The 27466-nt window shown below is 40.2% G+C and overlaps 1 protein-coding gene across 10 annotated transcripts in view; it reads left to right on the top strand.

The window, feature by feature from the left end:
* Window positions 1-27466, top strand: part of TACC1 (transforming acidic coiled-coil containing protein 1) — a 191600-nt gene that overhangs the window by 119694 nt on the left and 44440 nt on the right. The window lies entirely within an intron of this gene.

Below are 27466 nucleotides of genomic sequence, written 5' to 3'. Positions count from 1 at the left end.
CTCATCTATAAAATGTGGATGATGATAGCATCCACCGTCCCAGGGTTGTTGTGAGGATCAAATGAGATAATATTTGAAAGTGCTTATATAGACTGTTATAAATGTCAGCTAGTATTTTTTTTCATCGTTATTTTCATTTGATTTGTTTTTGCCAATTTGCTGGGTGTGAGATGAAACCTCTGAGTGGTATTCATTTGCATTTCTCTAATTTTTAGTGATTTGGAGCATTTTTTCATATGGTTTTTAATAGCTTGAAATTTAGTACTTTTCCTGTCCATTGAGTCTTTATTGGGGAATGGATTTTCATCATATTTCTATTGTCTATATCAAACCCATATCAAAGATACTTGATACAAAGATTTTTTTTGTCCATTGCTTCCCTCATCCAAGAAGTGTTGCATTAATTTTTCGTAGAAAACCTCATTAAAGTGATCTATTTTCTCTTCTGTCCCATTCAGTTTTAGAGTGCCTTTTCTTGACTTTTCTAATGAGGAAGTCATTCCATCTTAAAATAAACATCATGAATATTCAAGTAACTCTTAACATCTGCCTAGCAGTTTTGGAAATGCTGGGAGTGGTTTTTGGTCTGATGACCTAGAACTGCTCACCTGTCAGAACTTCATGTAATTTGTGGCCATCATTTAAGGCCCTAGTGAACAATGATTGAGTTCTGAAGACATCTAAAGATATAATTTAAAGACTAGTTTAGCTCTTGTAATTCTGTCTCTGTATAATAAGCCTTTGGTCTTACCTCAATCTATGTATTGTCTCAAATTTAACTGTAATCTTGGTAAAGCATTTGTATTCATTCCCTTACCTTATCTCATACTCAATGATAATTAAGTTACCCACATCTGGGCTAATTGGATGAAAGGTTTTATCCTGGCAAACTAGAAGCTGAAATGAACAATGGGATAAATGCGTGAATGAAAAAAAGCTTGGGGGCTGTGCACCAAGCACTATGCTAATACAAGGGGGAAAAAAACAGTTTCTGCCCTCGGGGAGCTTTTATTCTAATGAGAGAAGTTCTGTCTGTTAGGTAGCTTTGATTCAGGATTTCTAAGTCAATTCTAGGTATAGTTATGTTGAATAGATTATTATACTTTGAACTAGAGGTGAGACTGCTGGATTGGGGTGCCATCCTCTGAGTAGCTGCTGAAGGTGGGTCTGGGCCTGGTTAGTTGTGTAGAACTTCAATCACTTCTGGGCCCAAGCTCTACCAGAACCCGATGCAGAAAACACAAAATATACACACTACTCAGGGTACTATGTAGTACATTGAGAGATACAGAGACAGCTAAGACCTCATTGCTTCTGTCAAGTTTATAATCCAGTGCAGGGATTCTTAACCTTTTTTGTGTTGTGAACCCTTTCTGCTGACTGGAGTCTCTGGACTCCTCAGAGTAAATTTTTTTTTGGAAGGGGGAAGGCAGGGCAATTGGGGTTAAGTGACTTTCCCAAGGTCACGCGGCTAGTAAGTGTTAAGTGTCTGGGGCTGGATTTGAACTCAGGTCCTCCCAACTCCAGGGCCGGTGCTCTATTCACTGTGCCACCTAGCTGCCTCCCCTCTCCCAGAATAATTTTTAAATGCATAAGATTGCAAAGGGAAACCAATTATTGAAATGCAGTTTTGTCTGGATATTAAAAAGCAATTGACATCTCAAGTCTAGTAGCCCGAGGTCACACAGATAATAAATTATTCTAAATTTAGAGCTTTTTCTACTGTGCTACATTCTATGTTGAAGGTTGGGGGGGTGCAGGGAGAATAAAGGAGTGAGGCATCTGGAAGAACACGATAACATAAGTGCAAAGGAAGACACAGAGGATACTTTCTTCACCTTGTACAATCTGTTGTCCTCTACTTCTGAAATAATTCCTAAAAGTCTGCTCTCTTCTCTTCACTGCCAGTAACCTAGAATAGAATGTCCTAGGACCATTGATGCTGGAATCACTAAAGTCTAAGAAATCATTTTGTCCAAACAGCTTATTTTACATATGACAAAACTAAGGCCCAGAGATGTGACTTATCTAGTGACTTATTTAGGGTTATAGCATCTTTAGCACCTGCATCTTGTGTGTGTGTGTGTGTGTGCTTTTTTTTGGAGGGGGGAAGGCAGGGCAATTGGGGTTAAGTGACTTGCCCAAGGTCACACTCTAGTTTTGTGTTAAGTGTCTGAGGCTAGATTTGAACTCAGGTGTCCTCCTGATTCCAGGGCTGGTGCTATATTCACTGGGCCACTTAGCTGCCCCTAGCACCTGCTTCTTAATGGAGAACTGTGCTAGGTGCTGGAGGAAAGAATTCCATGCCTTCTGTGATAGTTTTCTCACCAGGAGCTCCCTATGATGTGAAATCACAAGTGGGGGGGGGGGTATGCTCGTGTGCTTGCTTGCACCAAGGATATCAGTAAGAAGGTTGGCACTTAGTATCTCACATACATACATGTATAAAATATGGATGTATATAAAACATTAAGAGTAATTCCATAAGTCATTCATGAATCCAGCCTTGTGGACACACCAAGAGAGTGTCACTTCATTTCTCCTTCCAGGGTTTTGTTCATTATTTTTCATAATGTTTTAAGTCAGAAGTGGAACTAGACAGCAGCCTGTGGAATGTACTCCCTTTCAACCTTCTATGCCTAGGTGATCTCAAAGATAGACACTTCCTACTGAAAAAAGGCAATGTCACTTTTGAAATGTGCAGACTTGTGGCAGAAGACACAAACCTTTGAGAAATTGCTAAACCAAAGGCAGTGATCTGTGATTCTTAACCCATTAGAACTAGAAGAAAGGGGTTAGACTTTAACAAGCATTGAAAGAATTTCAGTGACTGAGTTAGTGGAGACCCTGGAATAATGCCTTTTCTCAGGGCAGGTTAAGAAGTCACTTTCTCTAAAGTTTTTAAAGAAAAGGTTAGTGACCCAATTTTGGGAGGTGACAGTAGAACCATTTCCTGACTATCCTTTTCAAAGAGCATAAAAGACAAAACAAGCACCTTAGTCTTTAATACAGTTTAAAAAATCCGTCCAACTCTCCCAAGTCATTGGGTGATGAGGACTTGCTATCTCCCAGGAAGGAGCTAGATAGCTGAGTAAGGTATTCTTTAACTCATGAACTGAATGTTTTCGGGTTATCCTCCATTGTTCTCCTGCAAGGAAGCCTCATTAGAAAGAATATATGGAAAGCAAACTCCAAACCACTTGAAATGAGTTGAAGACAAACCAAGTCCTCTCCCTCTGTCCTCAGTTCAGTTTGCTTTATTACTATGCTTTTATTTTAGCGTTTATTATTTTGCGAGGGACTATGCTAGGCACTGAGATACAAATAAAGGATTAGAGGATTTAGAACTTTTGAGTTCACCCCCTTTGACAAATTAGGAAACTGGCTCAGTTACTTGCCGAAGGTCTTTGGACCTTAGAGCTAGGCTATATTAGAGCCTCAAGGAGTTGACATAGTAATAACTGAAGCCCTATAAAGTACAGAAGAGGCCCCTACAAACAGCAGGTTCCACTTGTAGGTTGCCTATGACTCGCTATTAGCAATTACTTTTAAACTAATTCATAGCTCATCCCTCTAGGCTCTTTTCTTTAAAATCATCTTTTGACTTGACCTCTCTGGCAGAAACTTTGATATTACAAATGAATGAGCATTACCTATTACTCCATGCCAATCACATCCCTAGGTACTTGGGTTAAAAATACAAAAGCCTTTGCCCTCATTGAACTTTCCATTCTAATAGGGGGAAGAAAACTTACAAAGAAGAAAGGTCCAGAAGGGACACTTAAGGTCTGGAAAGTTATCCAGGCTGGTGAGTGGGGCCATAAGGACTAATCTAACACATCCATCCAGGAACAATGGACTGAGTCATTTTGATAATAGTTAATGGCTCCTAAATTGGAAGAGATTGGTTGGGGAGAAAAAGGGTATGCTTGGGGAATTAGACTAGGTTTGGGGTAGTTTTCAAATATACCTTTCAAAAATACCTTTCCAAAGTATTGGGAAAAAATTCTTCATCTGAAATGGAAATCTCTTCATTGTTAAATACAAATGCCCTTTCTCTGCCTTCACCATTCTTGACTGACTATTTGACGCTGTTTACTATTCTCTCCTCTTCAATCTGTATGTGACACCCCTCTTCAGTTCTCCTGCCTCTGCTCCTTGACTATAACTTACTTATAAGATACAGGGTTCCTCATATCACATCCCCTAGTTGTGGGGTGCTCCCAATAGCACTGTTTGCCATGGGTCCTCTTCTTTCTCTATATTCTCTCCTGGTGACTTTATCTGTTCCCATGGACTTAATAGAATTTAAGAATTGGAAGGTGCCTTTCTGCTCAGAACAGCAGAAAGGAATTCCCATTACAGCATATCCCTTAAGGGATCTAGATCAAGTGCCTTCCAGAGGCAGCCCATTCCACTTTAGGACATCTCTGATTATTAGGAGGTTTTTCCTGAGTGTCTAGAGGAGGGCAGCCAGGATAATGAAGGGCTTACTGTAGAGTCTATGTCATGTGAAAATCATTTGAAGGATTTGGGCACAACTGGGAGAAGAAAAGAAGACCCCACAGGATTCATGATAACTTGTCTTCAAGTGTTTGAAGAGTTGTCATATGGAAGAGGAAGAGCCAGGACCAATGGGTAGAAGTTGCAAAGAAGTAAATATAGACTTGATTATCAGGTTTCCTAATCTCTATGCAAATGACTCCTAAATCTAATCTCTCATACATCTTCATCTGCCTGGTTGTTTTGTTTTGTTTTTTCTAAATTGGATTCCTTTGGCCAGCTCAAAGTCATTATGTCCAAAATTAATCTTTATCATAATTCTCTTCCAAACTTCTCTCTTTGTGTCAGATGTGCTGTCATCTTTCTAGTACCTTAAGTTCACAATCTTGGGATTACCCTTCCCTCTTCAGTCTCCCTCACCTTACATATTCCATCCCTTTCCAAGTCTTGTTGACTTGACCATGATACTATCACACATCCATTCACTTCTCTCCTGTCTCATGGCCACCACTCTTTTTTTTTTTTTTTAATTGAGCAATCAGGGTTAAGTAACTTGCTCAAGGTTACACGGCCAGTTATTTCTGGGTGTGGTGCTGACTGTCTGAGCCCAGGATTCGATCTTCCAGGTCGTCCCAACACTGGAGCCAGTGCTCTTACTCGCTGAGCCACCTGGCCGCCCCTAAGCAATTGGGGTTAAGTAACTTGCTCAAGGTTACACGGCCAGGTGTTTCTGGGTGGGTGCTAAGTGTCTGAGCCCGGGATTCGATCTCCAAGTCTATCTCAACACTGGAGCCGATGCTCTTACTCGCTGTGCTACCTGGCCGCCCCTAACCACCACTCTTATTGAGGCCTTCATTATTTCTCACTTGCTTATTCCAATACCCTCCTAATTTGTTTCCCTACCTCAAATACCTCACCTCTCCAATACATCACACATTTCACACATCATACATCTCACATCTCCAATCCATATGGTTGCCAAAGTCATTTTCCTAGAGGTCTGACCTTGTCATTCCTCTCTTAATAAACTCTAATGACTCCCTATTATTTTTAGGACAAAAAAACCAAGTTGCTCTGTGTGGTCTTTAAAACCCTTCACAACCCGTCCCCAACTAACCTTTTCAACCTTATTCTTCATTACCCCCTCCCCACATGCCATGATCAGCTGGACCCATCTCCATGCCTTTGTACTAGTTGTTCTCCCATACCTGGTATATTCCTTACCTCAACCTCTTAGAATTCCTTATTTCCCTCAAAAAAGCCCAGGAACCACATTCTGCTGGTGGCCTGCCTGGCACCACTAACTTCCCCTTCCTCTCCTTGCCTTGTATTTATTTGTCTTGTAAATTATCTTTGTAGTAGGAGCTTAGTAAATGCTTGGTCATAGTTTAGAGCAATTAAGGATTTAGGAAGCCATCAGATCCAGTGCCCTCCTTTTAGGCACAGAGAGCTTCAGTGACTTGTCCCAAGGTAACAGTTAATAAGATTCAAAAACAGGGCTTAAACCCAGGTCTTCTTCCTAGCTTCTAATCTATGACTCTGTACTACTGGTTCTTAGAGTGTGTTCTGGGGACCCCAGCAATGGTACAGTGGATAGAGTGTGCTGGGCCTGGAGTCAGGAAGTCCTGAGTTCAAATTTGACCTCAGACACTTACTAGTGTGACCCTGGGCAAGTCACTTAACAATCTGCTTGCCTTAATCTAGTGGAGAAAGAAAAGGCAAACCACTCTAGTACCTTTGCCAAGAAAACCCCTTTGCCTCAGTTTCCCTAATATAAAATGGGACAGTTGCATCTACCCAGCAGGGTTGTTGTGAGGGTCAAATGACATAATCTTTGTAAAGCAGTTAGCACAGTGCTTGGCACATAGGTGCTGTGTCTATATAATGCTTATTCTTTCCATTCCCATCCCCTTTCAAGGGCTAAAGTGTTTTTGAAACCATTACTAAGATGTTTTTTTTTCTAATACTACAGACATTGTATACAGGTATAACCTACATGATCAAAAGCTCTTTGAATGGTCTTTAGTAATTCTTAAGAGTATAAGGGGAGGGGTGGCTAGGTGGCACAGTGAATAGAGCACTGGCTCTGGAGTCAAGAGGACCTGAGTTCAAATTCCGCCTTAAGTTTGAGAACTGCTGGACTCTGCACCATAATTCCTCCCCTTTTGATTGATTGTAGATAGAACTCACTTAGTATTGTTGTGAAAACAAAGAGTTCCTGAGGGGGGGGGGGTAGTGTTTGGGAGCCAGAGAATAATTGTGTGTATAATAGCACCTGCTGTGTGAAGGAAAGACCCCAATACTGGAGACCTGCTCTTTAATCTCTGTACTAGATAGCTGCATGACCTTGGGGCAAGTCACTTTTCCTCTGGAGGACTCTTAAATTGCCTCATCTGTTAAGGAAAGATTATGATTGTATGATTTTGAATGATTAGGGACATCATTATCTAAAAACCTGTTGGTAACTTTTTTTAAATCCAAAAAAATAGATATTTTTTATTTTTGGTTAACCCGGATGTAACTTTTCATATTGTTATAAGTCTAAGACACTTCCCAGAAATCTGGAACAGTTGAGGTCTAGAAATTAGCGGCATCATATAAATGTAAGTTAAATGTCATTTTCGCCTTGTATGTTGGATTTGGAAATACTCTGCTTCTCTTTTAATGCATACTCTTCCATTAAAGTCTTACTCCTCTACCTCTCTGTGGTGTGGAGGTAATCTCTGCGCTCTTTAGAGCTATACCCAGTGAGTCTGTGCACTGGCAGGCCCCCCCAAAGGTTCAAAAGGGGTTTTTGTGTGGGTCTGGTGACAGATTGTGTACATTGGGCCAAGGATCAGCCAGCCTAGACAAGTGCCAGAGGGGCTTGTCCCCAGGCAGACACAGAGTAATTACTTTTTTTAGCCAGGGAAACCTAAAATAAAAATAGTTTTTATTGGTATCCTTACTGAGTCCCTGTTATGTGCCATGCCGTGTGTTAAGTGCTGGGGATACAAAGAAGGTCAAAAGATAGTTCCTGCTCTCAAGGTGCTCACAGTTTAGTGGGGATATAATATACAAATGAGGATGGATAAACCAGCTATGTACAGGATAAATTGGAGATAACAGAGGAAAGGCACTAGAATTAGGTGGCATCAGGAAAGGTTTCCAGTGGGATTTTAGTTGGGACTTGAAGGAAGCCAGAACAGGAGGTAGAGATAAGGATTTCTGACTTAGGGGACAGGCAGAGAAAATGCCCAGAGCTGAGAGATGGAGTGTCTTGTTTAAGAAAGTGCCAGGAAGCCAATTTCATTGGATCTCAGAATACTGGGTGGGTAGGGAAATGAAAAATGACCCAGAAGGTGGGGAGAGGGGCAGGTTATGAAGGGCTTTGAATGACAAATCAGTTTTTATATTTTAACCTGGAAGTGAGCCCTGCTGGGGCTTATTGACATAGACCTGCACGATGAACACTTTAACAGATGAGTAAAGGAGTTTTGGGGGAGGGGAGGGGGCAGCTAGGATAGAGTAGGACTGGAGTCAGGAAGACTCCTTCGTGATTTCAAATCTGACCTTTAGACACTTACTAACTGTGTGACCCTGGGCAAGTCACTTAACCCTGTTTGCCTCAGTTCCTGGTACGTAAAATAGACTGGAGAAAGAAATTGCAAACCACTCCAGGATCTTTGCCAGGAAAACCCCCAAAGTGTCCAGATACAACTAAGTAACAACAGAGTATTGGAGTGGGGAGAGTCTTGGGCAGGCAGACCAACAGTCAGGTTATTGAAATAGTCCAGAGATCCTGCACCAGAGTGGTTGGTGCCAGTGTCAGAAGAGAGAAGAGGGTAAGTAGGAGAGATGTTGGAAGGTAAAATCAACAGACTTTGCTAATAGTTGGAAGTGAGAGAGACCAAATGAAGGATACCTAAGTTTCCAGCCTGGGTGACTGGGAGGATGAAAGTCAGGAATGTGGAGCCCTGTGTTATCAGGGGAGGACTTGTAGTCAATAACTGAAAAAGGATTTATTGAAACCTTACTGTGTGCCAAGGACAGGTGTGGGTATATGTAATGCCATGCACAGAAGCTTTCCAGAAGAATGCTAATGTGAACAGCTTTTAAGGCTCTGATTACACAGTATAGTGATCACTCTATTCCATAATAAATCAAAGCAAAACATCCACAGAAAATCAAGGTACAGTATATACAATATTATAGCTTATCACAGAAAATCACAATATCGTATTCAAAGTACAATAGTCAAAGTCTTCCACTCATGGGGCAAAGTCTCAAGTTAACTCAGTATCACAATATAGTCTCAAAGTACAATAGGCAAAGTCTTCCACTCACAGGGCACTCTTAAGTTAACTCAGTCAGTCACTTATTCATAGTCTTAACAAAAAAGAATCATCTCAAAGTACAATAGTCAAAGTCTTCCACTCATGGGGCAACTTCATTAACTCAATCACTTATTCAGCAATCAATTACTAAGTATCATACACAAACCCCTCCACCCCTAGGTCACTAGTAAACTACAATTTCATCACAGAGAGGTCTTTTCATCTTGAGTTGTGGCTGGTTCTCAGATTCCCTGGATCCCCTTCCATGGTCCCAGATTCCACTTGGATTCACCAGACTGTCACCTGGGTTCAATGGCAGACAGCTCTCTGGGTAGGTCCTGCTCCATACTGAAGTTCACAGGGTCCAGTCCATCTCAACTCCTTCATAATTTCTGCTTCTGGGAATTCAAGGCTCAACCAAGCCACAAACAGACAAAGTCTCAGCATCTGTGTCATGCTTCCTGTCTTCTGCTTCCTCAGTCTTCTCCTGAGCTCCTGGTTCCTGGGCTCCTCTGTCACCTGGCCTTCTGGGCTCCTGTTCAGAAGAAGCTCCACAACCACAAGTTCTCAGGAAATTCTGGCTCAGTTCTTGATTCTTTCTTCTGTAGCTGCTCTGCCACCAGATGCTGGTCTCAAGAAATTCTGACTGTGCCTCTCTGGGGCTTTTCTTATATATGTACAGCATTTGCTTCCTGTTTCAGTCAGCCCTTTCCTGTTACATCAGTAACAGGGGACAGGAGTTCATACCTTCTGTTTCTCTCCAAAATTCAAATAACATTACCATTACAGTATACAAAGAAAGGGAAGTTTGCTGGGGGGGGGGGTGTTTGTAGACAAAGATCATGAGTGTGGTTTTTGACATGATGAGTTTAAGATGTCTGCAGGACATCCTGCACAGTCAGTACTACAAAATTTCTGTGTTGAGTTTTTGGTAGCATTTTTAGATAATGTTGTGTTTGTACTTTTGTTGTGGAGACTGGAAGAAAAAAAACATTAAATCTCAAGGGTTGACATTTTTTAAAAGACAGTTGGAGTTGGATCACTGTGGCTGGAGGGCAATCCTCAGTATTGAGATAATAATTGAGTCCATCAGAGCTTAAGCATCATTCTAAAACCATAATGCCTCGCCTCTGCCAAGAAAGGAGGGAGGTTTATTTTCATCATAACCTTTAAAGACCATTTAGTGGGGTAGTGATCTTTTGTGATGGAGAAAAAAACCCACCCTATGATTTAAGATGGACTTCAAATACTGAGGTATTTAATTATGAAAGATAAAATGAAGGGTGAGGAAAAGGGCATTATTGGCAGATAATGCAAGGACTATTACTCTCACTTTCACTTATGACTCACTTGGAGTGGGTGATGTGATGCAGATGCTTAGATGGGTGAGATTCCCATTCCTGGATGAACGTTTGCTCCTGATTATTTTTTTAAATAAATGTTGAACTTGGTAAAAGCAGTCAGACTGTTCCTCACCAAAATTGCTGCACTTGGAAATGTAGGTATCAGGGTATCTGTGATTTTCTTATTTTGAGTGAGCAGACTATTCAATTTTAGAGGGAGGTGAAGGAGCAGATAAAATGCTGGCCATGGAATGACCCTCATACTTAAGTGACCATTGTCTATCTATGTGAAAGTCCAGAATTTCTCACCTGGAAGAAATCTAGTTCTAGAGGTCATCTAGTTCAATCTCCTTTTTTTTCCCTAAACATATAAAAAAAAACTGAGTCCCAGAGAGGTTAAATAATTTATTCAAGATTATACAGGGGCTAAGTGTCAGAGCCACAATTTGAATCCAGGACCTTCTCACTTCAAATATATGCTTGTCCAAGTCACATCCACCTTTCAGGGGAAGTACTATTGGTAATGGGGAGGCCTGTATTAGCAGGGGAGGAGGAGTTATAGTCAGTTAGTGAAAAAACATTTATTAAACGATTACTGTGTGACAAGCACAGGCTTGGGTTTATAAAGAAAGCTATAGAAGAGGTTCCTCAAAGCTAACTTTGGAACTGAAAGCACCCTTAATTTCATTTTATATTGAATCAGATTGCTGCTTTTTGAGGACTGTCTGTGCCTGAAAAAAAAGCTTGCCTCAGCCTATCTAAAGCTCTGTGGGAGCCTCTATGAGCTTAGTAGGTACCCTGAGGCCTAGAAACCTGGGCTCCTTTTACAGGTAAAGCCTTCAAGGTCCCAGAGACTCTTTCCTGCCAGGAACAGGCATGGCAGGATGTTAATTAGTGGAGACCTCCCCCAGGCTAAAGCTGGGCCCACCTGTGGGATCGAGAGACCCATCTTATCTGTTCCCTTTTGAGGTATTTTCTCCTAAGGGAGAGATCCTTCTTCCCTACCTCAGCTCCCCTTCTACTTTTCAATTTTAAGTGGGTGGTTAGTAATTCTTATATTTCGTGGTAATTATTTTTGATGAGATGAACAAGTTTGAACTATATAAGCTAAAAAGCTTCTGATAGGTTAACTTCCCTCACCCCTCTTTTCAGTTCCCATTTGTATATTGACCTCCCCCATTACAGTAGGAGCTCCTTGAGGGCCAGGACTGCCTTTTGATTCTATCTAGGTGACTAGTGACTAGAGTACTGGACTCTGGAGTCTGAGTTCAAAAATACTCAGGCATTTATTAGCTGTGTGACCTTGGACAAGTCATTTAACTTCTTTTTGCCTTAGTTTTCCTTATCTATAAAATGGGGATAATAATAGCACCTACCTCTCTGGGTTGTTGTGAGCTTCAAATGAGATGGTAATTGCAAAGTGCTTAAGCACAGTGCCTGACACTGAACTATATAACTAAATAAATGCTCTTGCCTTAGTATTAAAAGGTTTGCAGGTAGAAAAGGCAGACCTGAAAGCAATTGGTGCTTTCTCCTTGTTCTTCTGCTGTTTGATAAAAGGAAACATCCTGGGCGAGGGGGCATTTCTAAACTCTAAATTGCTAGCTGGGCATTTCTTCTTTTTGGAACTTGAAGTGTAATGTCAGATTAATCTAAGCTGCACCAGATCTTACTGACTGACATTATATAAGGAGGAGAGATTTCCATCCATAATTAATTAGAGCATTTGACTTCTTGGGGTAGACTTCTGGGGAGGTCCGGGACTAGACTCCTACTTCCTGACTCGTGGGTTCCTGTCCTTTGGATCATTTTTAGCTTCCTAAAGATGTAATTCTGCTTTCTTGGAAGCAGAGTAAGTAAGTAACCAGAACATGAGCCATAAGTCTGTGTTTGAAATTACTTCATTCTCCAGCCTCCTTCAGTCTCCTAAATTTATCATAGGATCACAGGTAGCTGGAAAAGGACAGTAGAGGCCATCTAGTACAGTCCCCTCATTTTTCAAATGAGGAATGAAAGGCCCAGAGAGGTTAAGTGAAAGGGACTTTCACAAGGTTGGTAGGATTTGAACCTTGGTTCTTTGACTCATTCAGCATTTTTTCCATAGTACCATATTGTTGTTTCCTCTTTCTGTTGTAGAATTCAGATTTCTGAGATCATATATTTAGGGGCCAGAATCATCCTTCAAAATATCATTCTTTAACTTTCCCAGGCCTGGCAAATAGAAAGTGCCCTGTATTCTCTTGCTTTTCCTTCTGGACTCTCATGTCTACACTCTGGAAAACTGATATTAGCTAAAGGAACCTGGGAAAGGGTTGTTGGGGTGTTGTTGTTGTTGGGTTTTTTTTTAAGTGTTTGGGTTTTTTTTTTAATAGCCTTGTTTGCAACAGGCTCATCTTTCTGTTGTGCCTAGATTTTTTTCACCGCTGTCACATCTGAAGCATCCTTTTAGAAGTACTTACATAAAATATTGGAATGCTCCAGAGCTGGTTTGATTTCTGTACTGACTCACCTCCACCCCCATGTACTACTAGTCAGAAACCCTTGTTCTCTGGCTGAGGTGAGCCCTCTAGGATGCCCTGGGAAGCACTGATGTCATTGTCCTCTAGGGAATATAAACGATGTGACCAACACCCTGCAAGCTCTGTGCTGTGCTGGGTGGAAAAGGCCACAGCAACCTGGATCTGGTCCCTCCCAGGTTGGTATCTTTTCATTCCAACTGTGCCACTCCAGCTAAGCACTTAGACCACTGACTTTGTCATACAGTTTAAAGCTGGAAGATGTCAGAGATCATCTAGTCAGTGGATAAAGCATTTATTAAATGTATACTCCATGTCAGGCATTGTCCAAAGTGCTGGGGATACAAAGAAAGGAAAAAACAAGGTCCCTTCCTCCAAGGACCCCTCACATTCTAATTGTGGAGACAACACACAAATAACTACACATACAAGATCCAGAAAGGGAAGGTGTGGGTGAAAGGTAATCTCAGAAGGAAGGCAGGTGGCAGGTGGGTTGGAAGAGGGAGAACTGGGAAAGGCTCCCTATAGAGGTGGGATTGGGGGGTTGAGTCTTAAAGCTGAATCTAGGAGGTAGAGAAGTAAGTGGGGAGAACATTCCAGGAGTAGAAGAAACCCATTGCACAGAGATCATAGATGGACCCAAAAAAGTGGGCCAGTATCACAGGATTGTGGAAGGGGCCAGGTTGTGAAAGGCTTTAAATACCAAACAGCAATTTTAACTTGATCTTAGAGGTATTAGGGAGCTATTCAAATTTATTGAGATGGGGGAATGTGGTAGTGATCTGGCTAGACCTTTACTTTAAGGGAGATCACTTAGATACCTCAGTGATAGATGTACTGGAGAAAGGAGAGATTTGAGACAGAATGACCAGCCTGCTCATGGACTGTCCTCCATGCCTGGACTCTCCCTCACCTCATCTCTGCCTCCTGGCTTCATTCATGGCCCAGCTAAAGGCCTGCCTTCTACAAGAACTCTTTCCCTGTCTTTCTTAGCCTTAGTGCCATGAGCCTGCTTCCAGTTTATCCTGTGTATATCTTGTTTGTACATAGTTCTTGGCTTGTTGCCTCCTTGAGGCCAATGACTTTTTTACTTTTCTTGGTATCTGGCATATGTAGTAGGCACTTTATAAATGACTAATTAGAATAGGCCAGACTTGAGATGTGAACCTGCATTGGGGTGCTGTCTGCATGAGTGGAAAGAAAGAGACCATAGATGAGAAGTAATTATGAAGGTATGAAATCCAGAGCCTTGGATATTGATGGAGTTGTGTATTGGATAGATTGAGTCAAGAATGACACCTAGATTGGGAATCTGAGTGACTGAGAAGATAGTGGTTTTCTTGACTGCAGTTGGGGCGGGGGGCGGGGGGGGGGTTAGATGGAACGATCAGAAAGTTCTGTTTTGGACATACTGAGTGTGAGAATATCTATGAGGACGTCCAGTAGGAAATTAAATGACAGAATTTTAGAGTTAGAAGGAGCCAGATCTTTGTCCATCCTCTCTCTGCCTGAAGTTCCCTCCCTCGCCTCTTACAAATGAGGAACTTGGGGCCCAAACACAGGAAGTTACAACAACCCAAAACCAACAAACTTGAAAATGACTTTAATGCTCATAAAATAAGAAATTTTAAAATAAAATTTGTTTTAAAAAAAAAGTATTTAGCACTGTGCCTGGCAAATAGGTGCTATATAAATGCTTATTCCCTAATTTACACAATTTTAGCAGGAAAGGTGGGGCTAGCTGGCCAGATGTGCATTTTTAAATGCCCTCTGGTAGCCAGCATTCAAACAAAGAAGGAAGAGAAGCCAAAAGCCTTCTCCCAGAGAAAGGAGTGAGTTCTAGGGAGGAAGAGTCCCTGGAAGAGGAATAGTGTTGGTGGTTCAGTGCTGCTGGCACCAGTCCAGCCTCCGGGGCCACACACATACATGGCCCAGAGTAGGGTTGGTTGGATGTGGAACCAGATTAGTCTGAAAAGGGCTAAGGAAACTCAATCTCTTGATTGTTAAATGTCTGTATTAAAATGAATTGATTGAAAACGCATTTCTCAAACACTTAATATATGCCAGGTTCTATGTTGAGCACTGGAGGTGAAAAGCTGAGTCAGATCAGGACAGAAGGGCAGTTAGAAGGGGGGTGTAAGGGAGGCCTTCTTTGAGGAAGGATATTGTAGACATAATAGAGCAGTGCCAGAGGATATGTATCATAATAACAGCATTCATAGAACACCTTAAGGTTTGCTAGGCACTTTATAAATATTTTCTCCTTTTATCCTCACAACTGGGGGGGGGGGGGGGTATTCCCAGTTTTCTAATGAGGAAGCTGAGGCAGACAGATTAAATGCCTTGCTCTGGGTCATGTAGCCAGTGTCTGAGGCCAGATTGAATTCAGATTTTCCTGACTCCAGGTCCACTGTGGCACTCAGCTGCCTCTAGGATCCTGTAGGAGGAGGAATGGGGTGTACTGAGCCCAGAAAAAAGAAAGTTTGGTTTTGATATAAGGAAAAACCTCCTAAAAGATAAAAAGAGAAAGGAGGAAGGGGGAGAACAAGCACTTATTCATTCATTTTTTTTTTTTTAGTTTTCAGTGTTAACTTTTATAAGATTTTGAATTCCAAATATCCCCCCCCCAAGATGATATGAAATCTGATGTAGGCTGTACACGTACAATCATATTAAACATATTTCACAACATAGTCATGTTGTAAAAGAAGAATCAGAACAAAAGGGGGAAAATCACATGAAAGAAAAAAAGGAGAGAGAAAATAGCATACTTCTGTCTGGATTCAGACTCCATAGTTCTTTCTCTGGATGTGGATAGCATTTTCCATCATGAGTCTTTCGGAGTTGTCTTAGATCATTGCATTGCTGAGAAGAGCTAAGTCTATTAAAGTTGGTCATTACACAGTGTTGCTGTTACTATGTACAATGTCCTCCTGGTTCTGCTCATTTAGCATCAGTTCATATAAATCTAGGTTTTTCTGAAATCTTCCTGCTCATCATTTCTTACAGAACAATACTATTCTATTCCATTCATATACCACGGCTTGTTCAGCCATTCTCCAATTGATGGGCATCCTTTCAATTTCCAGTTCTTGGCCACCACAAAAAGAGCTGCTGTCAATATTTTTGTACGTGTAGGTCCTTTTCCCTTTTTTATGATCTCTGGGATACAGACCTAGTCCTGGTATAGCTGGATCAAAGGGTATGCATAATTTTATAGCCCTGTGAGCATAGGAACAAACATTTATTAAGTACCTACCGTGTGCCAGCATTGTGTTCATTGCCTTACACACATTATCTCATTTGATCCTCACAACAACCCTGGAAGGTAGGGGTTATTATCCGCATTTTACAGATGAGACAGTTGAAGCAGTTAAGTGACTTGCCCTGAGTCACACAGCTAGGAGATGTCCGAGTCTGGATTTGAATTCAGGTCTTCCTTACACGAGGCCCAGTGTTCTATTCAGTGCATTCCAAAGTAGAATCTATCCTGTGCTGCCTTCATGCAGTAATAAGATTCTTCTAGCAGTGGCTGGGTGACCATTTGACCAGGGATATTGTAGATGGGATTCTTTCTTCTTTGGGCAAAGATAAATGTTTTCTGAGGTCCCTTCTAACTCTGATTCTATGATTTTGTTTCCTTAAGTTTTCTGATTTAATTCCTAGCCCTGTCTTACTGATTTTCTCACTTCCTGTTCTCTGTTCCCAGTCTTAAAGCCTGAGGGAATGGTAGCTTCTGTATCTGAGGCTTCTTCGAAAGTTTCAGCAGTAAAGGTAGGGGGTGTGATGGATAGTGGGCAGTAAGAATCGGGAATGGTTTAATTCTTCTCTTCACAGGATCTTTGTAATCCTGTGCCCTCATTTTATAGAAGAGAGAGGAAATGAAATCATTTTGGACCTGAAGATTAGTAGGTGTAGCTGATGTGGCTAGGACATTTGTCCACCCTTATTAGAGAGAGAAAATAGAAGTGATGTCATTTAGCCAAGTCCTTTTCCATACAGTGCTTATTTAAGCATGTTGTGGGCTTCTGGACAAAAAAAACTGAAAAACCCAAAATGGATCTGAATGTGAGACCTAACACCTCCCTCAATAGTTAAAGAGTGACACACCGAAAATACTATATAAAGCACATTGCAAAATAAAAATTCTTTGATTAAATATCCCCATTCTTTCCTCCTTTTTTCATAGAAACTTAGGTCGGTATCAAAGCTGTCACTAACAGTTTCTGAACTTGGGACAAGCAGCATAAAATATACTCTCAAATTAACTTTTAAAGGCATAGGAGTGTGGGGGTGGCGGAGGTGTCTGCTTCCTCTTTTAATTATTCTTGCTGAGTGCAAAACCCTTCTATTTGTAGCAATTGATGGACAGTAGGGTAATCACAGAGCCTTCTAAATTTTGGCACCTTGAAGCGAAATTTTTTTCTCAGTTATTGCTTTGGTCAGTATCAAAGGTAAGTTTGACCAAAGACCTGCAAGAGGTTAGCTTTTTCCAGATTGTACTTTCAGTTAAAAAAAAAAAACAACAAATCCCAACAACTCCCATTTCTTCTCTTTTATTGCTAGGAAATTTTTCCATTCTTTGACACTGGTAGAGTCAAGTTTGGGGGGAAATTTAAATTGATTTCATGCCTCCCCCTGTCCTCACCATTTATTCCATGGGGATACAAGAAGAGCTTGTAGGTTTGAGAGATTGTTTGGGGCTTTGACCACATTTGCTGCCTGCTTAGAGCTGAAATTTTCCTTAGAGGATTAAATACCAGCCTTTCTCTAGTAATGACCATTTCATGGTCTTCATCCTTGGGTCCCCACCCCATAATTAAACAGTTCTTCTTTATCGCCACCTCCCCAGTGACTCCTTAATCATTCCTACAAAGTTCTCTTTCAAATATCACATGGCTAGGCCAGTCTTCTAGAGCACAGGGGCTTCATGGTAGATTGCAGAGAATCTCCTTGATTTTCAAAGTTGTAAAGACTAGTGTCAATCCAAAGAAAGGATGTGATTTGTTTCAAAGAAAGAAGAAACAAGACAAAGTAGATGTAGAGTAGATGAGAAGATCCCTCTCCTCAGATCAGTAGTTCAAAGGGAGACCCAGATCTAGGTTTAGGGAAGGATTACCCTTAGGATTGTTGACTCCTCTCCTCTTCTGCCAGTTCACTTTTCTGGGACATGAACTTACCAACAGTTTAACAAACACATACACCTCTCTTTGAGAAGGTGATAGGGAAGAGAGGTAAGACTGGAGCTGGTGAGAAAAAAAGCCAGCTGACAGGCAAATGATAGCAAGGAAGAATTGAAATTTCTTAGGAGCTGTTAAGGGAGAATTTCTGGTAACTATATTTTTTAAAGCTTTTATTGATTCCTTCTGTGTTTTATAACAGTTATTTCCTATATATCTATGATGTCAATATAGATATGTATGTATATGGCATGGATACCCACGTACTATATAGCTATCTACCTGTCTTCTTCCTCCCAACCTCCAGTGCAACAAAGAAAAGCAGTCTAGCAAAACCAACTGACAGCATTTATGGTGAATATTTATATTCACTGGATCATATCAAATAACACTTCAGAGAAGGTGTAATTCTGTCTAAGGTAACTCTGAGATATAATAGTAATAGCTAGTATTTATATAGTTTTCCAAGATTTGTAAGTACTTTGTTTTTCTTATTTATCCTCCGAACGATCCTGGGAGGTACTTGGTATTTATTATCCCCATTTTATAGATGAGGAAACTGAGATAGAGGTTATGATTTGCCCAGGATCACACAGCTAGTTAAGTGTCAGTGGTCTCCTGATAATATGTGCAGCACTATCTACTTTACTACCTAGCTGCTAGTTCAGGATATGAATTAATTCATTAGGAAAAAGGTGTAATGTGACCCTCTCTTCTACCTCTTTTCCCAATGACCTAGAGCCTCAGTTTCCTCATCCATACAGTTGGCATAATGATAACTTGCACTACCTGTCTCATCGAGGTTATCATGAAGAAACCATGAAGTGCTTTAGGAATGTAAGCTGATAGATCTGAGAACCTTTACCCTATCATGACTAGTCCCTCTCCCCACTTAAGTGTTAGACTTCTTTCTGTTAACTAGAATGACTATCCTCCAAACCCACATTTACATCGAGCATAACGTTCTGTTATGGTGGATAAGTTGATCTCATAGGAAACTGACTAAAGTAGGACCAACACACCCGAAGTGAGCGGTTGGATACCGGGAATGTGTAAGAGAAACAAGGAACTGCTGACAGGGAGATAAGGTGGGAAACGAAAGGTTATCCTAGTGAATTTGAGTTTAATTTAAAACCATTAACTAGGACAACTGTGGGAATCAACCCTAGATGCCTAGGGACACATCCGAGTTGAAAGGATTCGCAGTTAAAGGTGCCAGGGGTGGTAGAACAACCAGTTTGGAGAGTCTGGAAACTAGTAGGAGAGTAACTGCCCAGACCTGCTTGGGGCCTGCCTGAAAGGGCCTCCTCTCATCAAAGATTGGGGTTAGGGCAGTCATAGAAGCAAGAGACACACTCCTTGGTGTAGTGGTGGAGTAGGGCTTCAGACTTAGGATTCCATAAGTGCAGCTCACCTGTGTGTAACATGAGAATAACCATAGCACCTACTTTGAAAGTTTGAGAATAAATGAGAGAAAATTTGTAAGGTACTTAACAAACTTAAAAGCATATGAATTCTTATTATACAATTTGTTCTCTGAGAGCCTTCCCACTGTTGTCAAGCAGGTCTTACTTAGCATTGTTTACATCCAATAACAATGTATGTGAAATGTCATATAAATCATAAAGTAATATACAAATGTCAGCTGCTGTTAACGATGTTGTATATTATGATTGTATATGCAAATTCCTTGACTTGGCATTAGGAACCCTTGACAATCTGGTCTCACACTATCTTTTTGGACTTTATTGCATAATATTTCCCCTACTCCCCATTTCAGCCAAACCTGGGCTCCAGGTCACTACATACTTAACTGGCCATTTCATTGGTATTATGAGACAACATTACATTAATTGTTATTAATTAAGCACATCCCTGACATTATGTTCCAAGAAGAGGAGTCAAGCTGGGCTGCCTGCCATCTGAGTGGAAGAGCATGGAAGCCAGTTTGAACAAGCAAATGTTCAAATAATTAGAAAGCCAGCCAAAACTGTCTTCTCTCATTAAGAATATTAGGGTACTATATGAAACCACAGGTTTTAGAGAATAATCTTACCTTAAGACAGGAAATGAGATGATAACATTCACTGTTTCCATTTTGAAAATGAAAGCCATGATTAGGTAACATCCCTGCTCTCTATTCACTGACTTTGGAGGAGGTTGTCATTGAAGGCAGAAATATCTTGAGTAATAAGCAACCAATAGGAAGTGGACAAGTGGGAAAGGTTAATCTTTTTTGGTTTCTGTCTGTTCTTGCTTTGAATGCATCCCCTTGGGAATATAATCACCTGAGTTGAGGAAGGTAGAGAGAGAGTTATCTTTCTGCTGAGACTATCACAGGTGCTGCTGAGCTTATCAGGTTTTTGACAAAGCCAGGAGAATCATCACATTATTTTCAGCCCTTCATAATTCTCAGGGAAAGGACTTTTAGAAAATTGAGAAGTCTTTGTATATTGGGGGAGAAGAAGAGGGCTGAGAATAGGCAGGGCAGGCTGGGAGAGATTGAGTTTGGGTGAGTTGCATAATGGTGTTTTCAGACCTTTAAAAAGTTTCCAGCTGCAAAGTAGGAGGCTTTATATCCTACTGAAAATTGGGGGTGATGAAGAATGGCAAAGCTGAGCTTTTTCTGCATTTGTGTTCTTACTAAACCATTGTCTGCTCTGTGATGCTTGTATGTCATTCAGGCGTATTAAAGGGAAGAATTTGGAATCAGAAGCTGGGTTCTCATAACCTAGCTGGATTATATTACCTGTGGGAATAAGCCCATCATTTCTTTTCTCTGGCTCTCAGTTGGAGCCTGTACTAACTAGTTAGCTTCTTTCATTCCCTTCTAGCCCTGGACATACCAGATTTGTGATTTATTACTTAGCACAATTCTGGACATACCAACAGAAAGAGGCAGTAAAAGTGTGCTTAATTAAATACCTGATTTGAGTCTTTAACAATTTACTTTTTTTTCTTTAAATCCTCTTGAATTAATGGTGAGTTCCATAAGCTAAACAACTCTCTCAACTATCCCTTTTTCTTACCTTTCACGGGCTAATTTTTCTAGGGAACTCCAGGGGGAAAGGGTCTCAGCAGTCCCTGAATGTGCTCTGTGGACACATCCCGCTCATGTTTATATTGATCTGTTACGGGTGGCACAGCCTGCTTCCCTCATGATCTCATTTGAGTCTCCTAACAACCCAGTGAGGTAGATAGTACAAATATGAGGAAATGGGGACTGGAAAATTCAGTAATTCATCTAAAGAATAACATAGTTTAAGTAGCAGAGCAGCAAGGATTCAAACCCAGGTCTGCTGACTGCAGCTGAAACCATGCAAGCGATGGATAATGTCAGTAGTTAGGCAGATAACAGCTTTGGTAACTGACACTTCAGCTTTCTGCTCATGCCTGGGAGATGAATGTAGCCTGACCCTGATGGACAGGGGCAAATAGAGGTCTCATTGGCATCAGAAGGAGAGAGCCTTAAGGTGGTTTTTGTTTTCATATCTTGTGGTAGGAAGGCATGTTTTTCCCCATGGAAATTTGTATGATTCCCCCAAATACTTTCCTTCTAGAAAGTATTTTCTTTCATAAAACTCTGTATATGGCTCCTTGTGTTGTGTATAGATATGTTTACTTTGGAGAAAGGAGATTAAAGAAGCTCTTAAGGCTGCATCCCTGCCCAATGTTCCAAAGGCATGTAGGTATCCATAGACATGGGAGCATTAGCTCTCCCTAAAGTCAGGGTGCCCTGCAGGGCTAGATCATTCCACTAGATTAGCATCCCAATACTCACAACACCAGTATAGCTTTTCTTCCACAGAGACACATATTTTGATCTAGGGTGGGATGGGATGATCTATAAATTGTTTCATAGGGTTTTCACTTTGAAAAAAGACATTTGTTGCTATTACTAACTTCTCCCTTCTGCAAGTTTCTCAAGCTCTCTCTCTCTGGGCCTCATTTCCTTATCTATAAAACAGGGGGATTGGACTAGATAATTTCTAAATTCCCCTCTGGCTCTGAATCTGTGATCCTTTAAACCATAGTCCAAAGGCAGTGAAATAAATGCCTGAAGGCTTTTGACGGGTAATTTTTTTTTTTTTCATTTTATTTTTAAAATGCATTTTATTGGGTTTTTTTATCAACCACATTTCTTGATGTATTCATCTCTCTCCCCTCAAAGAGAGCCATCTCTTATAACAAAGCATAAAAAAGGGGAAAAAAGTTTAGCAAAATTAGTCAACATATCTAAAAAGCCCATGCCAATAGTTGCCTCTCCCCCTACTTGTACAAAGAAGTAGGGGTTGGGAGGAGATGCCATATATGTGTGTGTGTATGTATGTGTGTGTATCTTTTTCAAACTGTATTTCCTGTGAACATAGTTCAGGATAGGTGTGAGACTCCAAAGAGGAAGGTTGAATGGTTAAAGTGATTAAAAGTGGCTTAAATCAGGAAGACTCATCTTCATGAATTCAATTCTGGCCTCAGACACTTAACTAGCTGTGTGACCCTGGGTAAATTACTTAATCCTGTTTACCTGTTTCCTCACCTATAAAAGGAATGGCAAACCACTCCAGTATATTTGCTAAGAAAACCCCAAGGGTGCAGCCGGCTGGTACAGTGAAAGGAGCACCTGCCCTGAAGTCAAATTTGTCCTCAGACACTTGACATTTAAATCTAGCTGTGTAACCTTGGGCAAGTCACTTAATCCCAGTTGCATTGCCTTCCCCTCTCCAAAAAAAGAAAAGAAAAAGAAAACTCCAAATCAGGTCATGAAGAATCTGAAACAAATGAACAGCAACAACCAAAAAATACCTGGTCTTTCTCATTGTTATCTGTGTATAACCTTTGCCTCCTCTATGGAAAACCCTTTGCAAACCTTCAAATTTTATATGAATTGTTAATGTTATTATTATCATTATATTTTTAAAGCCAAAGGGAAATTACCTAAGCCACCCTCACATCAGACTCCTCTTCTACAAAATCCCTAACAACTGGTTCTTTAGTCTATGTTTGAATATACTCATTGACAAATAGCACACAGCACACACACACACACACACCCCCAAGGCAGCCCATTCTATTTTTGTACGACCCTGACTGTTAGAAGAAATATTCAGAACTGAAGTGTATCTCCTTGTGATTTCTACCCACTGGTCCTTGATCTGCCCTTTAGTTCAGTCATCTCCCAAATCATAGCACCTCAAGTATCCTGGTCCCAAGTAAACCTGCTCTTCAGACTAAGCCTTCCCTAAACCCTTCAGACATTGTTCATGTGGCATGTTTTCAAGATGCTTGGCCATTCTTGTTGATTCACTGCCCTTTTTGAAATGAGATGCCCAGAACTGGACACAAGATTCCAGTAATATTGTAGTCTAGCCAGCAGAGTATAATGAAGTGATTACTTCCCTACTGAATAACAATTCTCCTTTTCTCATTTAAAAAAAAATTATTGATGACTCATTTTTACAGCAGAAAATTTACAATTATGTTTCTTCCTCTCCCATTTGGAGAGCCATTTCATAAAACAAAGAATAAAAAACCCCAGTTCATCTGAACTAAACAGTAAATTAATCAAATCTAATGGAAATATTCAGTGTTCCCCATTCTTATTCTAGAAAAGAGATGTGTTTTCTTATATCTTTTTCAGGGCCAAGTTTGCTAATCTTAATTACACAAATGCATATTCTTTTAATGTGGCTTAAAGATTGCATTAACATTTTGGCCACTGAGTTGAATTGCTGATTCATCTTAAATCCTAATCCTGATGATGCTTTTCAGCTCTTATAACCCTCATCAATTAACTTCCCATCTCTGAAACTCACTTTCCTTTTCTGTAAGATGGTGATAACAATAACTTACACCATATACCTCAGATGATTGTTATGAACAAAGTGCTTTATAAGCCCTGTTAAGTGCTATAGGAATGTGAATTCTTATTATAGAGCTTGCAGTCAACTCAAACTCAAGAATTTTTCATTTCTGTACTTGGATAATTAACTTTTTGAAACTAAGTAGAAGACTATCTAAAACCAACTAAAAGTGTTATGATGGGCTAAATGGTGCAGTGAATAGACCACTGGTCCTGGAGTCAGGAGGACCTGAGTTCAAATCCGACCTCAGATACTTAACACAAAAAAAACTAGCCATGTGACCTTGGGCAAGTCACTTAACCCCACTTTCCCCCCCTAAAAGCAAAAAAAAAAAAAAAGTGTTATGATGGATGTTTGGTTAGAGAAGCCAGCAAATTTCTGGAATTTTCTCCCTGTAACAGGCATTTCTGGATAAAGGAAGCATTAGGGTCCAAATGAGGCCCCAGCTAAACCTATATGAAGGAAAAGTTCTTTTCTGAAAGACTTAAGTAACACTGTGCTTCAGAGTAGTTGCTGTTATTGTCATATTCTCTTTGCCCAGAATCTCCACCAGTTTTCATAAATGGCATTCAAACAAATCAAAACACCCATATTTCCCCTCTCCCTCCTAAAGCAAATGTGTTTTTCAAAAGTTTTGAGCTTCCTGGCTTACATCTACATTGTCTTCCTTCCTGGTTTTATGGGCCTTGAAATTTCATTAGTACTGCAAGTGAAGTTATTAGTCACAGGAGATAGTTTTAATAATTAAAATGCCAAATCAAATTAAATAGGACAGTTGTTTATACAAATGGCCCCCTCTGCCCTCAACCATCTGTTTATGATCTGTACAGAAGAAGACCTGAGACAGTGTCAGAACATTTTTACTTTTTGGTCCTGAGTATAGAACTTAATGTAGGGAGAAACTCAGGAACTCATATTTTGAATTATCTAGAGCACTGAGATATAAGGGCAACTGACAGATATTCAGTACTAGTGTGTGTCAAAGGCAGGCCTTAAACCCAGACTTGCTGACTCTTAAGACCATCCCCCATCCCCTACACCATAGTTCCTCTCTTTGACTGCCCATAATCTTTGGAAATCCAGAGCAATTTTTGGTAGATTCATTTTGTGTATTCCTATGACTTTTAATTGTACTAACTTGTACTAACCTCTCTCAGGAGCTCCTGGCTCAGCATCTCTTAACTGCTGATGGAACATTTTCCACCTGGATGCCCTCCAATTTAGCATGTTAAAAGCAGAAATCATCTTTTCCCCCAAATGTATTCTTCTAGACTTTCCTGCTTGTTTATTTAATTTTTTTCAATGAACAAAAATCCATTTTCTCTCCACTCATCCCCTCAGTTGGGAAAAGAGGAAAACAAAACCCTTGTAACAAATATTCATAATCAGATAAAATAAATTCCCAAATTGGCCATGTTCAAACAGCATGTGTCTCAGTCTAAACCCTGAGTTGATTACCTCTCTGCACAGGTAACTTGCTTCATCAAGTACGATGGAATTGTGATTAGTCATTGTATTGATCAGAGTTTTGGGGTCTTTCAAAGTTGTTTGAATTTACAGTGTTATGGAATAAATTTTTGTGGTTCTGTTTATTTCACTCTGATCAAGTCATAGAAGTCTTCCCAGATTTTTCTGATTCTCTCCCTTTCATCATTTCTTATAGCACAAAAGTATTCCAGTCTGCTCTCATACCATAATTTGTTCAATCCAGTTGATGCATACATTCCAGTTCTTTGTCATCACAAAAAGCTGCTATATATATGGTCCTTTTCATCATGCTTTGATCTTTTGGGGATATGAGCCTACTAATTATGGTAGTGCTGGACTAAAAGGTATAAACAATTTAGTGACTATAGGCATAGTTCCATATTGTTTTCCAGGGTGGCTAGACCAATCAGTTTGCAAATCCATCAGTAGTATAGTGCATTAGCATCCCTGTTTTCCCTTCAGCGTTTGTCATTGTCTCTTTTTTGGGGCAACTTTGTCAGTCTGATGGGTGCAAGTGGAAGGTCTAAGATGTTTGCATTTCTCTATTAGGGATTTGTAGAATTTTTTACATATGGCTATTGATAGATTGGATTTCTTCCTTCCTGATCATATCCTTTGAGCATTTATCAGTTGGAGAATCTTCCCTTTTTCTTCTTATTCTTCTCTTTCTTTTTTTTATTTTGCTTTTTGGAGAGGGGAAGGCTGGGCAATTGGGGTTAAGTGACTTGCCCAAGGTCACATGGCTAGTAAGTGTTAAGTGTCTGAGGCTGGATTTGAACTCAGGTTCTCCTGACTTCAGGGCCAGTGCTCTATTCACATTTTTCTTAATGGCACTATAATTTCCTAGTCTCCCACATTTAAAGCTTACATTTAAATCTAATAAATTCCATCTGACATTTATATCAACATTTTGACTTCTAGATGGTTTTGGATTCTAAGTGTCATCTATTATGTTATCATTCTCTCCCAGCTTTGTGTCTTCTACACAATTTATAATGATGTTAAATATGCTTTTAATGTAAGTCATTGATTTAAAAAAATGTTAAAAGCTTACAGAACTAAGAACAGATCTCTAGGGCACTGCACTAAAAAGACATGCTTCCAAGTTGATGTTGAACCACAAATGACTGCTTTGGGTCTAGTCGAATAGTTATAAGCAGTTATTATCAGCTAGACAACCTGAGACACCTTCCAGCTCTAAGAAGCAGTGATTCTGTGACAGTCAAAAAAGAACCCTCATAGTGAGATTATCTTTATGCCGAATTAGCTAAACAATGTATTCTTGTATCCTTAACATTTATCATGCATGGGAACTGGCTTCCAGCTCCAGGTGGGACTCTTAGTTAAATGGCTCCTGTGATGAGGACCAGACCTTGCAGGACCAGGGATCTTAGGTTGGTCATACAATGGAAACTTGATCACCTTCCTCTTCCATCGTGGTTTAGTGAGTTCTATATTATTCTCTTTTCCTAAGTATTAGAAAAGAATATTTAGGAAGGAGGTAATCTCAGGGGTAGGTACATGTATGGTTGGAAGAATTTAAGGTTTTAGTGAATGTTCAGCTTGTAGTTTGACTTAAACTTCTTTGGGACCACAAGAGGTACTGGAATTTGGAGTGGAGGCCTTCCCTCAGGTCAAGCATGAGTTTCCTAGATAAGAGAAGGTTTCATTTATGCATTGCTTTGCAGATTCACAACACACCTCATAAACTAATAAAGTAGGCAGTGTAGTATAATCAGTATTTTACACATTAGTTACCTGAAGCAAAGTTTAGCCCACTCTTGCAGTTAGTGCTAGTACTTGAATTGGATATATTTATATCATACTTCCTTGCCGCCCCAAGTTCCACCCCATGTCCCAATTGAGAGTTGATTATATGTTCATTTAAGAAAGAGATCTCCCATCCCTAGAAATATGTTAATAAGTTGGTAGGTATTTTTAAACCTTTTAAAGATGTCTTCTATAGTGATGTTGGTCAAGCTAACCTTTGAGAAGGAAGAGAACAGTATCCAGGAAAAAGGTTTAATCCCTTTGGAAGATGCTGTTGGATGGGGAAAATTCATAATGTGACTCTTTACCCAGCTATGACTTAACACTCTACTCTCTTGTCATTACTGATCTCAGAGAAAATTTTGTGCTAGTTATAGTAACTTTTAATTTCCATTAGTTGATACTGTATCAGAATATGCAACATTGCCCTCAATAAAGGCCTAGCAAAAATGAGATTTGACTTTTATGTAAATTATCACCAAAAAATAA

The sequence above is a fragment of the Petaurus breviceps genome, unplaced genomic scaffold (genome assembly GCF_028583685.1).
Source record: "Petaurus breviceps papuanus isolate PSGF00001 unplaced genomic scaffold, PetGlider_PUasm1.0 90919, whole genome shotgun sequence".
Lineage (NCBI taxonomy): Eukaryota > Metazoa > Chordata > Mammalia > Diprotodontia > Petauridae > Petaurus > Petaurus breviceps.
This window is presented reverse-complemented; position numbering and strand designations above follow the sequence as displayed.